The sequence below is a fragment of the Alosa pseudoharengus genome, unplaced genomic scaffold (assembly GCF_046254945.1).
Source record: "Alosa pseudoharengus isolate Yale_2024_CS ecotype anadromous, Long Island Sound unplaced genomic scaffold, YU_APseudo_1.1 YU_APseudo_1.1_scf_14, whole genome shotgun sequence".
Lineage (NCBI taxonomy): Eukaryota > Metazoa > Chordata > Actinopteri > Clupeiformes > Clupeidae > Alosa > Alosa pseudoharengus.
Window position 1 is genome coordinate 32,779,373 of NW_027468609.1, and position 24,643 is coordinate 32,804,015.

Genomic DNA, 24,643 nt, shown 5'->3' on the forward strand with positions numbered 1-24,643 from the left:
AAACCAAAGAGCTGCTAAATGTCCTGTTTGTGGTTAATCGACCGTACACACACTAGCAGAGGACAGAACCACATATTCAGCTGAGATGGGTGCAGGCTGTGTGTGTGTGTGTGTGTGTGTGTGTGTGTAGCAGAAATTACAGAATGTTATTGAGCTACTAATAGCCGAGAGCAATTTGTGATTTCAGTGTAATCTCCAAGATTTTCTCATATGTATGTCACTTCTGTCCCAATAAAGCTGAAAAATTGTTCACAAGGTGGCCTTGCAAGGAGCAAACATCCAGCCGTAAATGGAACTAGAAAATGTAATTTCGAGGAAATTACCAGTGCATGAAAATGCAAAACATATGGTGTGAAATATATTGTTAAAACAAATGATGTGCTAATTGGAAACCAACATGATGAGGTTTAATATATAGTTGGAATGACTGAACTAGGTAGATGAGGTTTAATATAGTTGGAATGACTGAACAGTTAAATAGGTGGATAGTTTGCTAGGTAGACCTCCGGCACATTTCCAACAGCGTTCAAAATGGCCCGGGTAACATCGTTCTTTTAAGGAAACCAGTGACCAACGCCAATCTCCCTTCTCCGCAGAACGCATTAAAAAATAAGAAGAAACGTGTCATGAATCGAAAAATAATCAGATTTTATAATCTTTACATATGTGATATGCCTCTGAATCAGAGCTAGTGAGCGGAGCTGAGCGGTGCAAATATCGCTCCTCGTTCTCAAGAATCAGTCCAATCGCGAACAGCCACAACTCCGTTTAATTGTCAGGTGTGATGAAATGCGTTCATATTCCACTTTTTTTGTCATAAACGTTGCAGGCCTATGGAAAGGTTCAGTGGTAGGGTTGTCCAATGATCAAATTGTTGCTTCAATTTGTGTTTTAATTTATGCGACGCACCGATGCTGGGTTCATCCGTTTGGCGCAAGTTTAAAATATTTAGCCGACTGCTTTATTTGTCATTTTCGTTCTTTTGGCAATTAATCCCGACTGATCCCTTTAGTTAACTTTGCCAAGCTTGTTTGTTGTTGCACTATCAGTGTTGCAGTGTTGCAAATAAATGTTCTGAGTGAAATATATTGCCGTTGCTCTTAGTTCTTTGGGCCCGGGAGCTAAATGGACCTGACGCAATCGTAATTCACTATTAAATAATTTAACTATTTAAACTACTCAACTATTTAACTGTTCAGCCATTTCAACTGTCAGTTGTTATCAACTATGACTCCTGCCAACTGTTTCCAAATAAAAGTTTGTTTGGCATTTTATGTTAATATACAGTATGTTTATATTTTCCTGCACTGGTAATTTCCTCGAAATTACATTTTCTAGTTTAACATAGAAACTTCGTTCAAACTTTGTAACGTAGGTCTTGAAAAGGAGACTTGAGGAATGTATTTTTCACTTTTGTAAAGATATTAATAAAAAGATATTAATAAAAAACAAGCTTATTTTTCCCCATAGACTTTGTATGGGGACTATGACATCATAATGGGCTAATTAACTTCATTTGCACCTGTATCAACTTCCAGCTGCTCAACTAGGCAGAGCCATATAAAAAGAGAGTTGCGACACTCCCATAGACTTCCATAGGAAACAATGGCGGCGCTTTTTCCACGCTACTTCCGCTTTATGCTGAGCTCAACAGTTCCAAACTTTGACATTCACGGCTGTAGCCCCATTGACTTCCATTGCTTTGTGCCTGATATTGTCAGTGGTAAGTAGACGAATGTACGACGTTTTTTTAATTGTCATATGCATTTCCTATACCAACTGCACTAGTAGATACTGGTATTGTTCTTTGAGGATTTTGTGCTGCTTGTTTAACTGATATTTATAGCTTAAATGTTGACTTTTTAAAGCCAAAAGTCAGCCTGCAAACCTTGATGTGGAGAGAGGCTAGCTTAAAGATAATGTTCCTACGTCAATAATGAATTTCAGACAAAACACATTTGGTTAGCCTATTGTAGTAGGGCAACTTTAGATGATAGGTTGGTTGTCAACAGCAGTAGGAGCAAAACCTAGACTATTATAAGTTATTGTTGTTGTTACTGATGCGTGGCTCTTGTGTCCCTTGCCAGCCCAGTCCTGTGCCACTACTGTTCACTGTTCCAAACGGGACAGTGGCACAAGCAGTAGGCGAGTGTGGCACGAGCGTGGTCGTGGGACAGTAGGTATAGCGTCTGTATAGTAGCCTAGGAGTTTTTACTCCAACTGATGATCGGTTTCAGTTCATTTAGTTTTCAGTAATTGTACATTTCGTGTTGGTGTTCTTGGTGTAATTTTGATTGCTTTATCTGCCAAGTAATTTGTCAAATACATAGCGAAGTTTGCATGGAAGAGACTGACGTGACAAGAGGGCATTGCCTTTCATTAGGTCAGTGATCTTTGTAAGTAGGCCTAGGACAAATGTCTTTTTTTGGATAACTGAAAAGTGTAGTCAGGTTAATAGGGCATAGATCACTCTGAAAGTAATCCCCAACAAAATCATTCTTCATGTTATTGTTATAGTTTTTGTGTGGACTTGTGGCACCCCCAACCAGCCTTGCAAATGATTAGCTGTGTATGGGTATGTAAAACTCTTGCTGGCCTCTTGCTGGAGATGGCCTCTTGCTTAGGTTTCTGCTACTTACTTAATGTGTTGTCCCAAGTATACACTGAGTGTTACCTGCTTTGTTCTCTCCCTCCATTCTCCACTGTGCCTGTTCTGCTTATCCAGGACCAAGGATGCAGAGGACAAGAAGGGTGTGCGATATATGACTGGAATGGTCAGATAAGATCATTTTTTATGTTTGAGGTCCACACGATGGGGCCCTTACACAAATGGGGTTGTGTTGATCCAGCATCTTCCACACCTCCCATAACACTCCCGACTCCAGCCAAATGTTGCATCCTCCTTACCATGTCCCTCTTATAGGTGTACAGAGTACAGGGCTACCCATCCCTTCCACATTGTGTCTTTTGTGTAGTTCACACACAATTGTTGTTCAAACTTTGGAAACTGTAATCTTTTTATTTTTTGGAAACCTAAATGAGTGTCAGACCTTCTTTTTATGTTGCAGTGTCACCATACCTCCCTCCCAGTCTTTTTTGCATTTGTTCCTGTTCTTGTTTTAAACACACATTGAAAACTTAATAAAAATTCTATTGAAAACCTATTGTCATCCTTTTCATGCTGTAGTCTCACCAGCCGGCTGAAATATAAGTTATAAGTATTTTATTGAAATAGTTGATTGCTTATTGAGTTACAAGTGTGTTATTGAAACAGTGGGTGTCTTATCTTGCAGTATGAATCAAAATTTTCACATTTAAGTTGTTATTGATTCTTATTTAGCCTATGTGTTTTTGACATGTTTATAGCTTACTCTTAAAATGTTACCAAGGCTGTGTGGTGCCCACCTTTATGCTATTTCTCTAAAAGAACTGAACAGATTTAATGCATTGATCAAACTTTTAAAATTTAAGCTGTTAGGCTACTGAATGCCATTTATATATTTGATAGACGTTTATTGCTAGTCTTACAATGATCAAAGTTGTGCAGATTTGGGGGGGGGGGTGCATCTTCATCTTCATCTCACCAAACGAACTGAAAAGGACACTGGATCTAATGTTCACACAAAAAGGATACAAAATGCATAGCCTACATTTTGACAATGTAAGTAAAGTATATGTAGCGTGATACAGGCAAATGTAGGAATCCAATAACAGCTAATGTCCAGCAAGGAAACAAACGTTCAATGTTAGAACTACCAAAGAACATATTTTAGATTGATGTTGCAAACTAATTATACTCGCAATATATAATTTACACTATAATGTAAGCATGCTAACACGTAATAACACTCGTTTTTGGTTTGTTGTAATGTTTCACGTTCAATAACGCACTCGCTGCTGTCTATCCCATTGAAATAACACGACACGCAAAGAGCTGTTTGGAACTGTTGAAGCGTACGTGAACCACGTGACCGCGTGGCGGCGACTTCAAAGAGTGTCGCAACTCTCTTTTTATATGGCTCTGCAACTAGGTCCCATCAAAAAGCTAGTTAAACTGATTGCACCTGTAACAACTGCTTTCTGCTCAATTAGGCCAACTCTCTCTGTGTATCTCCATTCTACAAGGATATAAGGCACATTGGTAACGCTTTAGAATAACATGTGCTTATTAGGTATTAACAGTGCATAATAAGCAGTTAACAATTCATTACTAACAGTTAGTTAACTGTTGTTATCCTTTAATAACATTAACTAACTGTTAACATGCAGCTTGTAAGTGTTAATAAGCAGCCTTATAAGTTACTTACAAGCATATTTGTTAACAGTTGTAAGTGTTAACAAGCAGCTTGTTAATGCTTGTTAATGGTGTATAAGACAAAGAGGTGGATAACTAATACGCTTATAAGACCGTTCTTACCTATTTGTAGTAAATTTTGCAGCCCCCCAATCTAAAGCGAGGACCATGTAGCCTATAGTTCCACAAGCCCAAAAAAAGCCCAAGACTTTTCTTATACAGCTGATGAAATTGTTTATGTTAATTCTATATTCCGAAGTGCTATATCACACTAGCTATGCTTTTTACAAATATGTTTCTGATGGAAAAGTGGTGTTTAATTAATGCAAACAGACCACGAATGTTCGCCTCTGTTCAAGGCAAACTGAAACATGTTTCAAATCGATCACGAACGTTCGACTATGTTTGCAACTTTGAACCAGAGCTTTGAATGCACCCACTTATCGTCTTTAAGCCTCGGTTGCTAGGTAACCAAACTATATACAAAGCTGGCATATCTTTAGACTGCTGACAAACTGACAAACTGTTTTATGCGTTCACTGAACAAAGATTAAGGAAATTAACACCACTTTTCCATCAGAAACATATTTGTAAAAAGCATAGCTAGTATGATATAGAACATCGGAATATAGAATCAAAATGAACATTTTCATCAGCAAATTAGGAACAATAGTGTAGCTCAACAAGTAGCGATGCACTCTTTGACGTGGGAAACCGGGGTTCAATTCCTGCTCACTGCAACAATTTTGAAGGTGCATTTCTCACAGCTAAACCAAGCTAGATGGAGAGATACAGTATATAGAGAGATAGAAGGTTGGGCTTGTGGAACTATAGGCTACATGGTCCTCGCTTTAGATTGGGGGGCTGCAAAATTTACTACAAATAGGTAAGAAAGGTCTTATAAGCGTATTAGTTATCCACCTCTTTGTCTTATACACCATTAACAAGCATTAACAAGCTGCTTGTTAACACTTACAACTGTTAACAAATATGCTTGTAAGTAACTTAAAAGGCTCCTTATTAACACTCATGTTAACAGTTAGTTAATGTTATTAAAGGATAACAACAGTTAACTAACTGTTAGTAATGAATTGTTAACTGCTTATTATGCACTGTTAATACCTAATAAGCACATGTTATTCTAAAGCGTTACCGGCACATTCCATCCAACTTTCTATCCATTCATCCTCTTCAAACCATTCACTCATCTACCCATTAAACTATCCCATCAACATCCATTAAACAATCTGCCTATCAACATCCATTCAACTTTCTGTCTATCAACATCCATTACACTATCTATATTTAACTTTTAAATTATATACTCTGTCTCAGGCTTTTAACATACAATCTGGCTCTACAGATCCTGTTCAACTATTTCCTCTGCCCACAACTGTTTCAAAATAAATGTCCTCACTACAATAATTCACTATTAAATAATTTAACTATTTAAACTACTCAACTATTTAACTGTTCAGCCATTTCAACTGTCAGTTGTTATCAACTATGACTTCTGTCAACTGTTATCAAATAAAAGTTTGTTTTGCATTTTATGTTAATATACAGTATGTTTATATTTTCATGCACTGGTAATTTCCTTGAAATTACATTTTCTAGTTATCGTCTTTTATTATTCTTCTTCCAACCAAGTTTGACGTTTAATGACACTAATGGTGCATTCAGAGCACCTTGGAATGATAAGGACCGCCCCCATGGCTACTTTGTTTTTCCGACAGCAAGTGTTCATGTGCTTTGCCATCGGAATGTGTGACAAACACGGATGCCACAACAAAGGTTAAAACATACACTCACTAATCCTAAACAAACAACTGTATTTGCTTAAAATATAGTGTAAGATGCTCGTGAAATAAAGATATGCAGCTTTCAAGTGACAAAAACGGCAAATTCCCAAGTTCACAAGTTGGACATGAAAGGCCACATGGACTACAAACAAACTACGTGACGACAAAAGTGATGACGAGCCCCTAACTGGGCAACTCTGTTAGTAAAATCTAGCCCCAGTTTCCGACCTCTGACCATAGACAGTAAAAGATATGGACAGAGTCATCACGTAGACGTCAATTGAGGCGGGTGAAGCAAATTTCAACCGTTTCCTGTTGGTCGACGAGGCTTTCTGCGCAGGCTCAGGGGACGTAAATGTAATGTAGGCACGTAGTCTGACTTGTGTAACTCTTGTGATAGCTGCACCGAGAGATTGGGTATGTAGCCACTTACTTCGTTACCACCATTATTATTACTCAGTCTGTAAGTCAGTTATGAGGTTATGACTTCAATCACACAATGTTGTATTACTCCGGAAATAGAAAAAGTTCATATAAAGGCTTAAAAGGCTTCAACTGTAACGTTATTTGATGTCAAAGTGGCGCCAAAATTGAATGGGCTTCAATGGGGATGGCTAGGTGAACTGGTCTACTATTTAGCCTCAGATCCGTCATAGTGTCTACGCTCTCCGAACGTTCGCCTGCCCCCTTGCCTCTGACTTACACATTAAGTGACGTGAATGACGCGGAATGGTGATGTTTTCACTCGGAGAAAGGTTTTTCCGAAGCCCATGAACGCTAGGTAAAACCACTGAACCGTTTGACATCATTTAAACACTCTTACAAAGGTCTTGTAACGGACAATTGTACAATGTATTTTTTACTTTTGTGAACTTTATACTTTTTGAGATATTTACGATAAAAGAGCAACAAATTCCCATTGAGTTAACATTGACCGCTGTGGTGGCAACTTTTAGCATTATGACGTGACCCGCAGCTGAAAAAATAGCTGTCAATCCCTAATTAAGAATACGTTATACTGTGAGAAAAAAAATTGCGTATCCGTGACTGACAACATAAATGTAACTTGATATTGCAATGGGAAGGGGCCCATAACGGGACTGTGGACATAGACCCAATCTCGCTCCTGGGTGTGCTGATACCCACACTCCTGGTACCTGACAATGCTTGCAACTTGCAAAATTCTTTTTTTGTTTCATCAGGGGACTGATATGGCCAGAAGCTTGATTTTGAGGCCTATGAGTCAAACCTCCTTTTACTTTTCAGAATGGATGCGATGATGAGGAGCGTTCAGTGGGCCAGAGGAAGACTCATTGAGCCAGACCTAGCTGATGAAATGCTCAGTGTGATTGCTGATTTCTTAAAAGAAATGGAAACTTTCACAGTTCAGCAAGGTCACATTAGTCTTTATTCCACTGTTAGATGTGCATGGCAATGTATCTCTTGGAGCTGGGTTGAGAAATCCTGAATAACTATAACTAAGCAGGCTAATAATAAACTTTCATTATTGTTCATATTTCATTGCTTTAATGTTAGGTGACCATGGATACCGCACCCCACAAGTCAGGGGATGGGTGGGACGTCCAAGGTTCCATGTCACCCAGGAACAGCTGGTGTTTTTGCTAACATTTAATTTTAAAATACGCCAGATTGCTGACATGTTAGGTGTGTCAGTGCGAACTGTAAAGCGACTCTTAAGGTAAGGAGTGCGGCATTATTAGTTAATGAATTTGTATTGTTTTTATTAGTAGATTAAATGTACAGATCAATTAATGCCGGCCCTGATGTATAAACAATTTTTTTTGTCTTTCAACAGGCAGTACAACCTATCGCTTAGAGGTCGTTATACAAGCCTGTCTGACTCTGAGTTGGATGATAGGGTCAGACAGGTGATCACTGGGAATGATGAGTAAAAATATTACATCTGTACACGTCAAAGATATACCTCCTTTTACACGGCAAATTTTTACGTCTGGTTAGCACACGTAAAATATTACATCTGTACACGTAAAATGTTTGCGTGTGGAGACGTAATGTTTTTACACCTGCAGGCGTTTCGTTATTAGACGTTTTGACCCTGTTTGCATGCCATAGTCTTCTGAACATTCGTCTTATCGCCTGCCGTGGTTCCACTTTAGCCTACTTGCTCATAACTGACAGTCCTTCTCTACTTGCAGACAAGGTAAGTGGTCCGATTTTTATGAAGGTATATTGGGTGCAAAAGTGGCGAGCACATTTAACTGCAGATTTTGCATGTGCACACTAAAGTCATAAATGTGTAACAGTAAAGTTGAAGTTGTACATATTTTTTTTAAATCTTGTTAACACAAAATAGGGGCTACGTGTTCACAAATCCTTTTTACAGGTACACAAATCCTATCCTGTGAGTCACAACTTTCAAGAGTCATGCACTCGACACTTTTGCTCCAATCGTTGCAGCGCAGTTGGTGCGAAACACATTTGCACATCCGTGTTTCATAATCTGAGAACATGCACAACATTCGTGCATTTGTAAACCCAAATGTGAACTAATGCATCCAAAGTTGTGCATCTGTGAAATTATTTCTCATTAATAAAATTCTACAGATCGCTTTGATTTTCTTGCACGACTACAAGTCAATTGATACAAGTACTCGAATCTGCTTCTACGAGTGACGATACTTTTGCTCCTGGCTAGGTGATATAATAGGAGCAAAAAGATTTGTATGTGTGCACGTCGAGCGAATCGATCGAGAAAACAAGGCGGCCGGATCTGGATCCTGGATCGCGCTCGGACTACCATTGCCTGCTCATAAAGTAAGTAACCTCAGCATGTTTCCTTATCAATTAAGGACACACGATTTATAGTTTTTCTTTGCACAAAGCGAGGTAAAAATATTTGTTACGGTGTGCGGTGTTAAGTTTTACGACCTTATTATTCATAATGTCTGCACAGCAAACAATTGCTAACTTGCACTATCCAATAGTCTTCGTGCAAGATACAAGTCAGCTGTTCGAAAATTGCAGAACGATTGTGTCAGATTGTGTGTCCTAATGATTTTAGACGGGCAGTGTTATATTTCTGTACTTCTAAACTAGTTATTTATCTAGCGATAGCTAACTAGCTTGATCTGGCACTGGAGGATTTAGCAAGCAGGTAAGCTAAGCTAAACATAGCCGTCATGATAATGTAAACCAACAAACAAGATAACTTCCTTCATATTATTATCATGTCACTTACCTTATGAGCAGGCAATGGTAGTCTGAGCGCGATCCAGGATCCAGATCCGGCCGCCTTGTTTTCTCGATCGATTCGCTCGACGTGCACACATACAAATCTTTTTGCTCCTATTATATCACCTAGCCAGGAGCAAAAGTATCGTCACTCGTAGAAGCAGATTCGAGTACTTGTATCAATTGACTTGTAGTCGTGCAAGAAAATCAAAGCGATCTGTAGAATTTTATTAATGAGAAATAATTTCACAGATGCACAACTTTGGATGCATTAGTTCACATTTGGGTTTACAAATGCACGAATGTTGTGCATGTTCTCAGATTATGAAACACGGATGTGCAAATGTGTTTCGCACCAACTGCGCTGCAACGATTGGAGCAAAAGTGTCGAGTGCATGACTCTTGAAAGTTGTGACTCACAGGATAGGATTTGTGTACCTGTAAAAAGGATTTGTGAACACGTAGCCCCTATTTTGTGTTAACAAGATTTAAAAAAAATATGTACAACTTCAACTTTACTGTTACACATTTATGACTTTAGTGTGCACATGCAAAATCTGCAGTAAAATGTGCTCGCCACTTTTGCACCCAATATACCTTGATAGATTTTTGGCATTTGACTCATTTATGTCGTCAAACATTATGTTGTATGAAATGATAGGTCACAAATAGCCAAACTAACGTTATAACGTTAGGGGAATAGTTACGTTAGCACCCACCTTATTAGCGTTAATAGGCCTAGCAGCTACTGTATGTCGTCAACTTTAAAGTGATCCGTTAGCCGTGGGTTTCGATAACGTTAGCTAACGACAATGAAACCTAACATTGCTCCCAGCTAATCACTGACGTTAACGTTACATTTGCTCACTAACCAGCATTAACGTTAACCATATACAGTAGTGTAGCCTAATCATATTGTACTATCTGGCTCTTGATTAAATACACCTGTGGAAAGGGACCTGATGAAAGCCATAGCCTACTGTTTGGAAACAGACCATATGACCAAAGTATTGTTAAAACACACTACAGAAGTTGAGGTATAACGTTTGTGTCGTCAACATAGGCTACAGAGTATGTTTACTTGGCCTAGGCTAACGTTACTGATTTCTGCATTATTCTGGCCTAAAATTTAAAGTGTAGCTGGCACACCAATCAAGCTTCCCAGTTGTAGTACATCCTAGAGTAGGCCTAGGCCTACATCGTAATCTGTAGAAAAAATGTGGATGACAATGGCAAGCTGTATAACCTATAGTGTAGTTGGTTATCTAGATAAATAATATCAGAATGATCCATCCTTAAGACTCAGTTTATGATTATCAACAGCAACACACCCTTTGCCTACAAAGTGTTCTAAGCTGTTTACTTTAAACTGTTTGGCTATCAACTATCCTTAAACTGAAATGAATAAAACACAAAATGTTGCTTTGTTTGCAACGAAATACTATAGGCTAGTATATTTAACTAAAATTACAGATGTATGGTGCAACAACCTCACCTCATAATATCTAAGTTGTATTGAACAATTGTACACATTCATTGTTTTTGGTATAACTAACTTGTTTGCTTTTGTCTTTTAGGTTCCGGACCAGACCAGTGTGGTGATGACCGTGTATTACATTATGTGTGTGCCTGTCTGTGTGCACAAAAAAAAACATGTGACCATATCTCAACATATCTGCACATACCTTTGAACTATACTGAGACGTAGATCTGAGATCTACACTGAGACATTCTGAGTATTATAGCCTATTGTTACAGGAGGACTATGACGACAACTATATGAAGCATGCGCACATTTAATTAACATACCTGTGCTGTGACATCTGTGAAACGTAGCTGTGCTGTTAGACCTCTGTTTTTAGACCTGAGCTGTGCTGTGTGAAAATTAAGATTCTAACCTAAGTTCTGTCTAAACTAATAATCTGAAGGGCTAAATCTTATTCTTCAGTCTATATCACCACCAAATGTGACCTATTACTATTAACTGAGACCATTCTGCTCTTGTTGCCAGTTCACAATAACCACTGATAAATAGATCTGTCTTATATGATTGGCATTATCAAGTTCTGTAAGAATGCAAATTCAGTAGACATCTGTTTTCTCCCTAATCATTATTGGGTAACTTTAAAATTGGTTTCAACAACTGTGATTTCTTTTTTACTTTAAGCTTACATTGGTTGATAAGTGTTCATTAGTGTATTCTGAGTATCATTCTGCTGTATTAAAACAAAGAATGTTGATCAATATTGAAATAACCATTTTTATTTTTACTGTCATATACTCTAAGCCAACATCGAACCAAGTAAGTGATTTTCAAGATTACTGTAAATCTATGTAATCTGAGTAATTATACTGTAAGTAGTATAATGTTATAAACAGCATTTTTTGCATTTACATGCAATGGTAATTCCCTGGAATTACATTTTCTTGTTAAAACTGTGTGCTTTCGTGAAAACCAATGTTCTCCACAAAATGATATGGCACAGCACCACTAAAACAAAAACTAAGCATAAGACAAAAGTTCTCTGAAGGCGAACATTGCACCTCTTGAATTTCACATGCTACCCAAACTACAAAATGGCTTAGCATAATCCAAGTCTTTCAACACAGTCATTACTTACCTCATTGCACTGCACATAATACAAAAAATATTGTTTGGAAGAGAAAGAGGGCTTAGAATCAGCAATTCCACTTTATTCTAGGGCTCATCAAATTTTTGCTGTTCAAGAGCCTGCCTAAATCCTAACAGTTAAATTAATTTTCCATTGTCATTCATTTTGATACCTCACATTCAAAACCTAGGCCGAAATGGAGTTTATTATGAATTACAATAGTCTGGGAATTGAGGGGGATTGCGCCAGCTACTCTGAAACTTGTTTGCTCACATTAGCATTGACTAAATATATACAATGCAGCAAATTGCTGCATTGCAGCTGATGATATCCAGTCTCATTGTTCAGACGATCGATACATCGATCTGCCAAACCAAGGGTTGTCTGCGCTGTGCCCCATCCAGAATGTATGTTTCACAAATTAACTGACTGACTTCCATGTTCCCTGGTCTAGACTGAGAAAATAATGGCAAAGTATCATGGAAGTTAGATTCTGAAAGACACACTCTTTGAGGGTTATAGACCAAGTCCCTCAATAGTTAATGACAGGAATTTAGTAAGTGCACGTTGCACAACATCCCTCTCCATAGACAGTTGAAATCTTCGGTCGCCAATGCTTTACCAACAGAATTCAACAATAGGGACAAGAAATAGATTCAGTCTCTGAGCTGCATGCTTGGCCTTTGGCCTTAACTGATCTATGGACACCTGGGGAAAGTAGACTGTCTCTGCAGGGGAGCTGTACAGCTCCAATCTAACCCCTGCCTAAGGTTACTGGGGACAGAGGGTAGAGGAGTAATGAGATTTGTAGTGATCCGTCCAGTATAGGAATGCTAGATCATGCTGGAAGACCAGCATTTACTCTCCAGGAGATTATTTGCAAAATACACGAGATATTTGTTGTATGAAGAAAGTATAAAATATCCTTCTGTTTTTTGGCCATGCACACACTGTATATATATTATTATTGTATAGCTGCTCACAATGGTCACACTGTGCACGTTCTAAATCATCTTTGACATATACTAACTAAACAACCCTACTGAATTTCAGTCAGTGGGCCCAGATTCACCATCTCCATTGAATTAATGTGATTCTGTGTTTTTTTCTTTCTCACAAGGATGCTTAGACAAGCCTAGGAGAAGAAGAGTTCAGCGTTATCCTCTCAAGCTTCCTTTGTTATTTCTAGGCCAAGCTAAGGCCTGTAATAGGGTGCATATCAGCTTCTGAATGTCATCTTGCTTACAGGCAAAGCAAAGAGCAACACATTTCAGTGCTAATATTAGCTGCTGAATGGCTTATTGTATTTCAAGATCAAGACAAAGTCTTATCTGATTTATTGCTAATGATAGCATCTCAATTTCCTCTCTCATTCAACATAGACAGGAAGAGCTTCTGTGCTTAAGTTACAGTCTGGCAGTTTTTCATTTTTCTATGGTTTTCAGGGGGCATCAGAAGTTAAGCACAATGGCACTAACATTAGCCTCTTAATGGTGTCTCTTATTTCCAGGTTATACTGAAGCCGTATAAAGGGTCTGGGGCTAATGGCACCTAAGAATCTCATCTAATGTCACAGTCATGCTAGAGGCTAAGATCTTTCACTAGACACCATCTGTGAAGCAGCCTAGCTCTATTCCTCTCTTACTTAATATCTCTGCTCTAATACCTAATCTAATACTCTAGACATAGTTTTGTGGTGGGCACCCACAGAGTAAATCTGTTACTGATCACTTCTCTGAAATTGTGTCTTTTTAATTATTTGTCTCTGTAAAAATGTGTAGGACTCAACTCAACCAAATAAGGCTACATGATTTACTATAAACCAAAATGTATGTATAGTCCTTCAAACCTCACTCGTTACCTTCTAATTCTAACTGCTAATGAGCCTCTTGTGTCTCATCCTTCACATGGTTCAATCTCAGTTTAACCCTTTGAGCGTGGGCTTTGGCACTCAGCCTTCATCCCACCTCTTCCCCATCACCTCTTCTCTTAGTTAAGATTATACTCCTGTGTGATTCCTGCAGTGCTGTACGGACTTTCAGGACCATGGACAGAGACCTTGCCAACCATGCTTATCTGCCGGCATACTGTAGGAAAATCGGGAACTCAAACTCATGAGAAGCTAAATGCCCTCTTCCCCAACTCAAGCAGTCTTCAGTCTATTTTTTTATTATGACCGCCGCGCAGCGAAGCGGCGGTCATATAGGTTTAGTCAGAATTTTTCGCATGCCCAAATTTCCGTCAATGATTTCCGGGACTTGGTGGGCATGTAACCCCACATGGATAGCATGGAACCATCGTTTTTCGTTTTGATCTGTAGTCCCCCCGCTGGACTGGACCCCCCGAAAGGAGGATAGGGCAGACACAGTTCTATGTGAATATCTTGAGAACTGTAGGGCCTAGGATGACCATTTTTTTCCGTATGTTTGCCTCCAGGGGTCATGTTAACCCATTTCATGTGCACACATGTGCACAAACAGATACACACAAACACACACATACATTTACAGTAATCATACGTATGACACATACTCACACAGTAGACATATGTACGCTTGCATGCACAGGCACATACGCAGGCACACACACAAGCACGCACACACACACACACACACACACACATACACACACACCCACACACATAACATAAACATGTACATGCACACATGCACACAATTCAAGAATTTCTCAGAATTATGAACAGGCAAGATGGAGGTGGGGTTGTATAAAATTAATTTTACATGTGAAATCTATGCACTAATCATGTTTTGGTACTTGTTGTCTAGCAGATACCAGTGAGAATTGAGTGTGGATAATGCAATTTAGTGAGACAGTTAGAATCATATAGGCCTTTCAGCGTGATTTATTTTTGTGGAAAAAATGTGCTGGACTGGGCGGCGGTCATATTTTGTACCGCTCTGCGGTACATCTAGTTATTATTATTATTCTCTATGATATCATAATACATTGGCTTAGGACTAAGACTTTCTATGGAGGGCAGCTGGTCTTTTAATTTACTATAGAAGAGCTATTGAAGGAAGATACAATAAAAATCCACAATTATTTAGTATAATTTTCAATATAATTATATATTATTAATAATAATAATTAAGAAAAACAGTAGGAGTGAATGTATGTTTGAAATCGATATGTGCTCTCTCACACACATGACAGAGTTAGACGGTTGTAGGAAGCAAGGGAGTGAGGAAGGGTGAGGGAGAGGAGAGTGGTTTGGATACATCCCCACCTGACAGATGCCGGTTGTTGACTCATCTTTGGGAGGTTTTATTTTTAACTTCCCACCTGTGGGCTCCAGCATTCAGGCGGTTCAAAGCATACCAATCAAACACTTGGACTGGGTATGTGTGTTCCCTCCTGCAAAACTTCTATTTTTCTTTCTCACACAAACACTGTCCATACAGTTTGGATTCTCTCCCCTCATATATCCATTGTTGTCCCCCTTACTGTCTCCCTCCCTCCCTCTCTTCCTCTCACTTATATTATCCCTCCTCTAGATACTAGATCTCGGCTGCTAAAGAGGAAAACATCTCTGTTATAACAGAAGATATCATAATGATAGAAACAGAGTGAAGCAAAGTCATATGGGCTAATTTGGAAAATTATTACACATTAATAAAGCCAACATGTATGCAAAGATGACTAAATTAATTGAAAATCAAATGGAAATCTGAATAGAAATTGACTAAATGAATAAGCAATATGTTCACACACTGTAATTCTCAGTAACACTGTAATTAAGATCTCTTAAGATTGTAATAGCTATGTTACTTCATGCACATTAGTCAGGATTTTTTTTTTTTATTATAAATATTTATTTTAGGGAGCAGTCACATACTTCATACAATCTGTTTGTATTCATCCATCACTTTCCCGATAGTCAATATGGGCTATATCTACCCTACATCTACCAATTGGTACAATGGTTTTATCCAATATCTGAAATATCAAACATGCAGATCAATGTCAATGTGTTTATAGAACAAGTATACTTGCGTATACAAGGAATTTGGTCTCTGCATTTATCCCATCTGTGAATTAGTGAACACACAGTGAGGTGAAGCACACACTAACCCGGAGTAGTGAGCTGCCTTGCTACAGCGACGCTCGGGGAGAAGTAAAGGGTTAGCTGTCTTGCTCAAGGGCACTTCAGCCTTGGATGTGGGCATGGGAGAGCAGTGCTCAACCACTTCTCCCACCCACATTTTTCCTACTGGTTGGGGATCGAACCAGCAACCCTTCGGTTCCAAGCCCAAAGCCCTAAGCGGTAGGCCACGGCTGCCCCAAGTGTTGCAATCTATTACAAAACAACTTGCTGCCAATATTGGCATCTATAGGCCATCTTTATTTGACTACATTTATATGTCCAATTCTATGGGTAGGATATCATGGTTTTTCTTTTTTATACTACAGGCTTTTATTTCCCATTCCTATAATCATGTATGAGGATGTATTATGCTATCATGACATTACAACTTCAGCATGACAAACTACAACAAAAATACATTTGGACGGAATGGGGAGAATCCCTCTTTATAGTGCCACACATCCCTGATCACACTGATACACCTGGCAGGTTGTGGTGATGTGTGTGATGGACTAGAGATTTTACGTGCAGACGAATAGTAACGACCCCTCACAATAAAACAGTAGCAACTTACCAAGTAACGCATCTCAATCTATCCCACCCACACTATGCTAATGTCTTCATACTTCATACAACCTTACAAATCTCTAATATCCATATTGAATAGGTGCTCAGTTTTGCATACGGTGCTCAGACAGAGGGGTCCATCCAATCAAGTAGGCTGGCAGCAGCCCTGAATCGAGATCAGAAGCCAGTGCTGTCATAAAACTGACAGTAGGTATGGCTTATTTGAGAGCAGGTTTGCTCGCCGTCACACTCCAACAGGCCCCAAATATAAATCAATGTCTCCATAAAGGAGAGGGAGAGCACGGGGGACTGCAGCAGTAAAAGCGATTCTTTTTAATTATGAGGTGATAAAGGCAGGAGTTGAGGGGAGTGTGTGTGTCTGTGTGTGTGTGTGAGGGAGTGTCAGGCCTCTTGCCGCAGAAATGACTGTTATTTGTAGGTCTTTGTTCAGAATGTGCAGACACATGCACCAACATAGAAACACGCACACACACATGCACACACATACACATGCACATACACATAAATTATCTCTCTCACACACATTCACACACACACACACACACACACACACACACAAGTATACTTACAGTCATGGTCACAGGTGTATGGTACAGCTGTAAACAGAGGGTTGGGAAAGCACATTTACCACATCTTCCCTCCAAGCATCTCATACACACTCCTGATACATACACACACACACTGACTGGCAGAGTGAGGTAGGAATATGCATACATTCTCACAAACACCAGTACTTTCATTTCAATTGAGCAGGTATAATACACAGACACTCTCCAGGAATGCTAAGGTTACCTGGAGACACAAGCTCAGATCATAAAACATAATATCAAAAACAACGTGTCCGATGAATCGCTGCTATGAGACAGCCCGCAACAATAACTTGCCCCTGGGTAATAAAAACTCAAACAGCCATGGAAGTTAATGATGGTGGATAATGATTTTAGGCTCATTAAATTCCCTGTGAATTTCTGCACTGAATAATTATTCAGAAAGAAAAAGCAGCCTGACCTGTGGTCTCAGAGCAGTGCCAACAGTGAGCATCTAACTGGGAAGGAGCCGTGCAAGCCACTCTGTCATGAGAGTTGCATTAGAGTTGAGCAGGAATAGCTCTACAAAAGCTCCTGACCTCCAGACTCCAGTGTGCTGTAAATGTTGAGGCATGTTAGCAAAACCCAATTCTCAGTTAGCTGTAAGGGAAGTAGGCTGACATATTTTAAGAGGATTTGAGTAACTTATAGTGTGTGTGTGTGTGTGTGTGTGTGTGTGTGTATGTTTCTTTGTTTGTGTGTATGTGTGTGTGTGTGTGTGTGTGTTTGTTTGTTTGTGTGTGTGTGTGTGTGTGTGTGTGTGTGTGTGTGTTTGTTTGTTTGTGTGTGTGTGTGTGTGTTTGTCCTTCCACGTTCCCAAGCTGATGACAGCAAATGACAGAGCCAACTGCACATTTATTACATTGCATTGCATTTGGCTGACACTTTTTAACCCAAAGCGACTTCCAACAAGGGAAACAATCAAGGTAGAGTGCGAGAAGGACAAGTTAGTGCAGCAGTGAGTGCTACTTTCATGCTGTCAAGTGCCAGTTTAAGTCAGGTGGTAAGTGCCAGAATTAGCAAGTCTAGTTGTAGGTAGTGAGGAGATACTCTCTGAGGAGCTGGGTCTTCAGGAATGTTTGGAAGGCAGAGAGGGACGCTCCTGCTCTAGTAGGAAGGAATTGGTAGTGCATTGCACCAACAGGGAACAACAGATGAGAAAAGTTTGGATTGCCCTGAGCAGGCTTGGAATTTCACCATTCTGGGGGCAAGGCCACTTGGCCTTCAGTTGGGCATATTTGGTGGGGGGCACAAAGGCCACATGCCAGGGCACCAAGGCTAAAGTTAACTATACAGTAGTAGGCTATAAAAATGATCAAAGTTGTATTTAGCCTATTCAATGCAGCAGACCTGCATCACTGTATGAAACATTACAAAAACATGAAACATGACATATTACATAGAACTGTAAATCATCTGATCATCTAATATTTACAGATATCTAGGCTATATGTAACATTTATTTTATATTTGGCCTGTTATGAAATCAGGTATAGAACAATTTAAGCACAGCTCAGCTTTAAGAAACTCAAATAGCCTAGATGCATGCTTAGCATTTTGTGATCATTAAGGCTACTTTCAGTCTAACTCTTAGTCAGCTGTCCTATGATTTACCAATAGCTAGGCGATATTTGTAACATTTATTTTGTATTTGGCCCGTTATGAAATCATGTGGAACAATTTAAACACATTGTAAAACTTAAAGCCCAAATTTGGAGACATCCATGCATGTCGAAATTTACTGCAAATTCAGGATTACTCTGGAACGGCTAACTGTACAGGGGACTTTACACCTTTGTGTTCGGTAAGGTCTGCTGTTTATTCTGATATATGGTTTGTCATGTGTTAAAAGAGTATTCCACCGATATGAATGGGTAGGGAGATCATGGACGCAAAACCTTCAGTAGAATGTATGATTAAATTGAATTATATTATTTACTTTTCTCGCGAACCGTTCAACACAGCAATTATCGGCTAACATCGTTTAAAAGCGGAGAAAAAGTTCTTTCATGTGATACTTGTGATGTCTGTGTGATGAGAAGGCTACTTTGCGAGTAGTTCAACTGAGAAGAATGGGTGAATCTGGACGCATTTTCTTTCTTGCGCTGTCACTTTCTCCATTGCGTAAAATACTAAATTAATTTGCGCTGTGAATGCTAAGATTATTTTAACATGCCACAGGCTAAATAAAAATCGCTATTAGTAGGACGCAAAGCAGAATATTGAAGGCCTGTAAACCTCTGATTTTCAAAGGGGCATCACGATCAACGCATGGGGCATGGCCGCCGTGAAATTCCTACCCTGGCCCTGAGCATACAGGTGGCAGATCCTGACGTCGTTAATCTGAAGTGCGCAAAGGTCAGGAGGTAACATATGCCTGTATGAAGTAAGTGGTAAGTGGGTGCAGAACCAGAGACTACTTTGTAGGCAAGCGTTAGTGATTTGAATTTGATGCTGGCGGCTAGAGGTAGCCAGTGTAGCTTGGTGAGCAACGGGGTAACGTGCCCTTTTGGGTTGGTTGAAGACCAGGTGCGTCGCCTATGGAAAGCCGATTGAGCATTTATTCTGATATCTTGATATCAGGCATAATTGTCATGTACATGTAAGCCATTTTTGTCAACTAGTTAACTAGTGAGCCATGTTTGTGTGAACTAGTTAACTAGTGAGGGCCAAAATATGCACACTAGTTAACTAGTGGGAGCCAAAAGGCTCACTAGTTAACTAGTGAACACATTTTAGCTTCACTAGTTAACTAGTGAGAGCCAGAAATGTCTACTAGTTAACTAGTAAAGGCCAAAATGCATACCAGTCAGCTAGTTGAAGGCTTTTGGGTTTCACTAGTTAACTAGTGACAGCCAAACATTTGCACATGTTTACTAGTGAAGGCAAAACCCCTCACTAGTTAACTAGTTGCAGTAGGTCAATGTCACTAGTTAACTAGTGCAGCAAAGAATAGGCCTAATATTAAAATCGATCCCTTGAATCTTTGGTGTGGATCACTAAGAGCTCACTTGTTAAAGCATGGGGTTTCCCTGTTATTATTAAAAACCATTTTGACAGAATATGAGATACTGCATACTGCAGGCTCTGCTTTACTATATACACTGAAGTACCATTGCAGAGCAGTGTGTCACTTTAGCCACTAGGGGCACCCATCAGGACCTGATCGCGAGGCTATGAACAGTAAATTTACATTTAGACTGGGTGGGATTCTTACATAATATCCAATAGGAGTCTTCTACCCACCCTCTCATTAGAATTTGCATAATAGCCGTTTCAGGCACTAGTTAACTAGTGAGCTGCTTCACTGCCACACATGCAAACTAGTGAGACTTCAATTGTTCCACTAGTTAACTAGTGGACAAAAACGGTCAGCTTGTTTCTCTTTTTAGGTGTAACTAGTTAACTAGTGAACAAAATATACATGCCACTAGTTAACTAGTAAGGCCCACAACACCCTCACTAGTAAACTAGTGGGTATTTTGGCCTTTACATGTTAACAAGTGACCATTTTGGCATCTCACTAGTTAACTAGTGGGGCTGAAATGGCCTTCACTAGTTAACTAGTGGGCATTTTGGGGCACACTAGTAAACTAGTGACACTTTTTGCACCTCACTAGTTAACTAGTCGAATGGAAATTGCCATCACTAGTTCACCAGTGGGTGTTTTGGTGCACACTAGTAAACTAGTGACACTTTTTAGACCTCACTAGTTAACTAGTGGGCATTTGTGTCTTCACTAGTTAACTAGTGAGCAGTTCTGCCTTCACTAGTTTACATGTAAGTGTCACACTGAAGCCACTAGTTTACGAGTTCCTTTGGCCAGCATGTTAACTTGTGTGCCACATGCAAATGTTGTGGGTGGGATTTCGTGAAATTCAGCACTGTGATTGGTTGTCATGTTCTATTTGGACATAGGGAGCCAATAGAAAGCCTCAATTTCCAGAATTCTCTGCCTCCTAATTTTAATTCTGCGCCACTAGCTGACTAGTGTGAATTTAGGCTTCAACTAGTTTACTAGTATACATTTATGACCTCACTAGTTAACTAGTTTGGACAAAGGATGCATCAACTAGTTAACTAGTGAGCCTGCTGCCATCACCTAGCTAGCTAGTAAGCCATTTATGGTTCACTAGTTAACTAGTGACATTGACCTACTCCAACTAGTTAACTAGTGAGAAGTTTTGCCTTCACTAGTAAACATGTGCACATTTTTGGCTGTCACTAGTTAACTAGTGAGACCCAAAAGCCTTCAACTAGCTGACTGATATGCATTTTGGCCTTTACTAGTTAACTAGTGGACATTTCTGGCTCTCACTAGTTAACTAGTGAAGCTAATATGTGTTCACTAGTTAACTAGTGGGCATTTATGCTGTCACTAGTTAACTAGTGTGCACAAACATGGCTCACTAGTTAACTAGTTGACAAAAATGGCTTGTATGTTGGCCTGATATCAATATATCAGAATAAATGCCCAAGCGTCTGGACAAATTACATAGAAGTTAACAAGTGGGAATTTGACATTCAGTAGTCAGCTAGTAAACATTTTTGTACCTTACTAGTTGACTAGTAAAAGATAGAAGTCTTTAAACTAGTTAACTAGTGCACATTTCAGTGTCCACTAGTTAACTAGTGAACATGCTGAGCATTACTAGTTAACTAGTAAGATATGAAACATATGAACTAGTTAACTAGAGATTTTGGGCCTTACTAGTTAACTAGTGAGCATTTTGTCTGTCACTAGTTAACTAGTTCACACAGAAATGGCTCACTAGTTAACTAGTGGACAGAAATGGCTTGCATGTACATGACAATTATGCCTGATATCAATATATCTGAATAAATGCTCAATCGGCTTGCCATAGTCGCCGTTTTCTGGATCATCTGAAGGGGTTTCACTGTGCAGGCTGGGAGACCTGTCAGGAGGGTGTTACAGTAATGAAGTCATGAGATGACTATGGGCCGTACCAGGAGTTGGGTAGTGTATTGAGTCAGGTAAGGCCGGATTTTTCGTATGTTGTAAAGTGTGAAACGGCACAACCGGGTAACCGAGGCAACTTGATCAGAGAAGGTTAGTTGGTTATCAAGCTCCTAAATTTCCTGCAGCCCGGGTAGGTGTAACAGACAGGGAGTCAATTTTGATGTTGATGTGATGGTGTATAGAGGCAATCCGAAATCCTTTCAGAGACCAATGGGTCATCAGGTGGAAATGATAGATAGAGTGTGTTGTCTGCATAGCAGTGGTATGAGAAGCCATGCGAACGAATAATCGGACCCAGAGAGGTGTTGTAGATGGCAAAGAGAAGGGGCCCCAGCACCGAGGGATGCGGACGACTGTCCAAGCCATGATACATTAAACGAGCGCCCAGTGAGGTAGGATTCAAACCAAACATTCAGGAGATTGACCAGCCGGGCGCGGAGCACTTATCAGACAAGTCCAGAGATAGAGAGAGTGCGACAGTGAGTGAGTAATGAAATAATGATGGCCATCGTACTCACCTGTGTAAATTCCAACATGCTAAAATGCACAGAATGACACTTCTCTACAGATGCTGTTTGTGGATTTGTTTGGCAAACATGTGTTCAAGCATATTAGCATATCTGATGTGAGTGTGTGCGTGCGCGTGTGTGTGTATGTATGTATGTGCGTGGGCACCTGTGTGTGTGTGTGTGTGTGTGTGAGTGTGTGTGTGTGCGTGCATGTATGTATGTGCGTGGGCACCTGTGTCTGTGTGTGTGTTTGCGCATGAGAAGTCATGTGTGTGACACACATCGTGTGGATCATGGATGCATAATTCAAATCTAGCTGTTAGACTGTGATGGGATTGTAAATTATGCCGCTTATGTGACAGAATAACTGCTGTGCACACATCCACACATACGCACACACACACACACACATCCTCCATCTCAATTGTGTCCATCCTAGTTCTAGATGTCTATTTTTCCTGTATGTATTGTAGCGATCTCACCCTCAGACAAGATTCACCTTTGGCCAGGACGGCCATTTATTGGAACAGGAAGACCTAGACACAATCAGACAACTACATAGGGCAACACAGGGGTAGTCTCAGCCGCACATGCTACACACAATAAGGGTTTACCACACACATCAACACGAGGATAAACACATGAGGTACAACTAAAGAGACTAACACGCTAACAAATACACAACATGGTAAACGTAAAACTATTATAACCGACATTACACATTCTAGCATTCACTCGCACTGCATTCTGGGAGACACTCATTCAACGTTAGACATGAACTTCCACCGACGCTACAGTATGTAGGATTGTGTGTACCGGTATGTATGTGTCTGTGTGCATGTGTATTCATGTGCACATGTGTGTGTGTGTGTGTGTGTGTGTGTGTGTGTGTGTGTGTGGTGTCTGTGTGTGCGTGTGTGTGTATGTGCGTGTGTCTGTGTGTGTGTATGTGTGTGTTACTGGTGTACTCCTGCAGGTTTGCTGATTAGCTGATGTTCTCTCTCATTGTCATCCACAGCAGTGGAATATTGATCCCTCCAGAGTTGTCACAGAGGAACTGAACTGACTGTCCAATCACCCTAATGATTCCAGTCTAATCTAGTCACCTCTAATGATTACTTTCCACTCCTGATGGCTGAGCTAGGTGTCAGGTACCATTCCTGATCATTGGCAATGATCCTCACCTCTTACAATGATTTGGTCATTTTAACAACCACGTAATATGCTTTCATTGCACGTAAATTCTTTCTTTTTGATAGCTTGAATCAGTTGAAGCTTTTGTGAAGAATTGATTTCCAGTGTTCCACTTTTTATCACCACTGTTTTCTAATGACCGACCACTAATTGTCCATTTGCTTCCCATATTGATTAGTCAGCAATCTGTAGCTCATCTTGAGTGTTCAGCATAACAGATAGATCAATATTCTGTGGACATCTCTAAGTTAAAGGAACCATATGTAAGAAATGTATTTCAATGAATCATAAAATGGCCCTGATATGTCACTAGACATTAAGAAATCATGTTCATTTCAAATACTTATATCACTGACAACAGTAGTCTGGCCAGGATATTGCCATTTAAAAAGTGAAGTTGCAGCCCTCAATTGATGTTGATGTTGAGTTTTGTCATGTCATGTTGTGTTTTGGCCTGATGCGCCACCCTCCACCTATCTACTAATCACAAAGTCAGTAGTGTTTTGGCATCCGGGTTGGCAACTTCGAGTCAGGGGGGAGGGGGAGGGGATACACTGCTCTACAGTAATTTGAAAGTGATTGCAGTACCAGTTTTGGCCACAATCTTACATATGGTTCCTTTAACAAGAATAGCCAATTAGATTCATGATCTTTATCTGAGAGTAATTTTCTTGTTGCTTCTCTGCATCACTTTGTATCATGAATGTTTGTGTGTGTGTGTGATTGTGTTTGTGTGTGTGTGTGTGTGTGTGTGTGTG

At 39.8% G+C, this 24,643-nt stretch overlaps 1 pseudogene; it reads left to right on the forward strand.

Moving 5' to 3' along the window:
• The first annotated feature begins 1,605 nt into the window (after positions 1–1,605).
• The window catches only part of LOC143122652 (uncharacterized), a 65,818-nt pseudogene continuing 42,780 nt past the window's right edge, over positions 1,606–24,643 (forward strand).